The 2,304-nt window shown below is 40.5% G+C and overlaps 1 pseudogene; it reads left to right on the top strand.

The window, feature by feature from the left end:
* Nucleotides 1–530: 530 nt before the first annotated feature.
* LOC101701331 (T-complex protein 1 subunit zeta pseudogene) lies at nucleotides 531–2,080 on the top strand (annotated as a pseudogene).
* Nucleotides 2,081–2,304: the final 224 nt, after the last annotated feature.

The raw sequence follows: 2,304 nt of genomic DNA, 5'->3' as shown, positions 1-2,304 counted from the left end.
TATGGGTAAGTTTGGAAATTCTGAAGGATAAGAAGTATCAGAGGATGATAACACATCCCAATTAGGGTTGCTGTCCATGGGGAACTCAGATGGGAGTATCAAAAAATAATTCTCAAAATAGAGAGTTGGAAACTAGAAGAGAAATTTAGAAGTTTAATCTGTAGAAAGAGATATAAAGATCAGAAATGAAGATAGGGTTAAGAGAGTGAGGTGAGAAGAAGGTGGATAAAATCTGGAATTCTGAGGAATTCTACTCGTTAAAGGGAAACCGGATAAAATAGAGTGAAATTTGAAAGTTTCATCTATCTCAAGTAGATAAAAAGAAACAAAAAGATAAAAGGATACACATGACAGCATAAGAAATATAGTAAAAATACACTGTTTACTGAATGAACAAGAGTTATAACTTCTAGTTATATTTTATTTCCTTCAAAAATATCTCTTTTGGTGAAGACCCTGAACCCCAAAGCCGAGGTGGCCCGAGCACAGGTGGCGCTGGGAGTTAACATCAGCATGGCGAGGGGAATGCAGGACTTACTGAGGACCAACTTGGGCCCTAAAGGCACCATGAAGATGCTAGTTTCTGGTGCTGGAGACATCAAGCTTACTAAAGATGGCAATGTGCTGCTTCATGAACTGCAAATTCAACACCCCACAGCCTCCTTAATAGCAAAAGTAGCAACAGCCCAGGATGATATAACTGGTGTTGGTACTACTTCTAATGTCCTTATCATTGGAGAGCTGCTGAAACAGGCAGATCTCTACATTTCTGAGGGTCTTCATCCCAGAATAATTACTGAAGGTTTTGAAGCTGCAAAGGAAAAGGCCCTGCAGCTTTTGGAATAAGTCAAAGTAAGCAGAGAGATGGACAGGGAAACACTTATAGATGTGGCCAGAACATCCCTACGTATTAAAGTTCATGCTGAACTCACAGATGTCCTAACAGAAGCTGTAGTAGATTCCATTTTGGCTATTAGAAAAAAAGATTAACTTATTGACCTGTTCATGGTTGAAATCATGGAGATGAAACCTAAATCTGAAACCGATACAAGCTTAATCAGAGGGCTTGTTTTGGACCATGGGGCTCGGCATCCTGATATGAAAAAAAGAGTGGAAAATGCATACATCCTCACAGGCAATGTCTCCTTGGAATATGAGAAGGCAGAAGTGAATTCTGGCTTTTTCTACAAGAGTGCAGAAGAGAGAGAAAAACTAGTAAAAGCTGAAAGAAAATTCATTGAAGATAGAGTTAAAAAAATTGTAGAACTGAAAAAGGAGGTCTGTGGTGATTCAGATAGAGGGTTTGTTGTTATTAATCAAAAGGGAATTGATCCTTTTTCTTTGGATGCTCTTGCAAAAGAAGGCATAGTAGCTCTGTGTAGAGCTAAAAGAAGAAATATGGAGAGGCTGACTCTTGCTTGTGGTGAGGTGGCTCTGAATTCCCTTGATGACCTAAAGCCTGACTGTCTGGGACATGCAGGACTGGTTTATGAGTATACCTTGGGAGAAGAGAAGTTCACCTTTATTGAGAAATGTAACAACTCCCGCTCTGTCACATTGTTGGTCAAAGGACCAAATAAGCACACTCTCACTCAAATCAAGTATGCAATAAGAGATGGCTTGAGGGCTGTCAAAAATGCTATCGATGATGGCTGCATGATTCCCGGCGCTGGTGCAGTAGAAGTGGCGATGGCACAAGCACTGATTAAACACAAGGCCAGTGTGAAGGGCCGGGACCAGCTCGGCGTCCAGGCGTTTGCCGATGTGTTGTTCATTATTCCCAAGGTCCTTGCTCAGAACTCTGGCTTTGACCTTCAGGAAACCTTAGTTAAAATTCAAGTGGAACATTCAGAGTTAGGTCAACTCTTGAGTGTAGACCTGCACACTGGTGAGCCGATGGTAGCAGCAGAAGCAGGTGTATGGGATAACTATTGTGTGAAGAAACAGCTGCTTCACTCCTGCACTGTGATTGCTACAAACATCCTCCTGGTGGACAAGATCATGCGGGCCGGAATGTCCTCCCTGAAAGGCTGAACAGAAGCTTCCCTGGTGTCATTTGAATCCCAAAGAATACAGAATGATCACAAGGAGTAGTGTTGTGGGATTTTTATCCAAGCTTCAAATGATTTTCAAAGGAATTTTTTTTCTACATGAATAAAAGGAGAGAACCCTTGGCATCTATTCAAAAAAATATATATCTCTTTTTTTCTCTACTTTGAGTAAATTTTTCTCTATTACTATTTGCTGCTACTATCGGTCAATCTAAGAATCTTTCTATGACTTTAGATTTCTTGTCTCTTAAGA

This window comes from Heterocephalus glaber, unplaced genomic scaffold, assembly GCF_053883595.1.
Source record: "Heterocephalus glaber isolate CG9 unplaced genomic scaffold, H.glaber_assembly_v1.0 deba00001553, whole genome shotgun sequence".
In the NCBI taxonomy this organism is placed as follows: Eukaryota; Metazoa; Chordata; class Mammalia; order Rodentia; family Bathyergidae; genus Heterocephalus; species Heterocephalus glaber.
The sequence above is the reverse complement of the archived record's forward strand: the minus strand, read 5'-3'. Positions and strand labels throughout refer to the sequence as shown.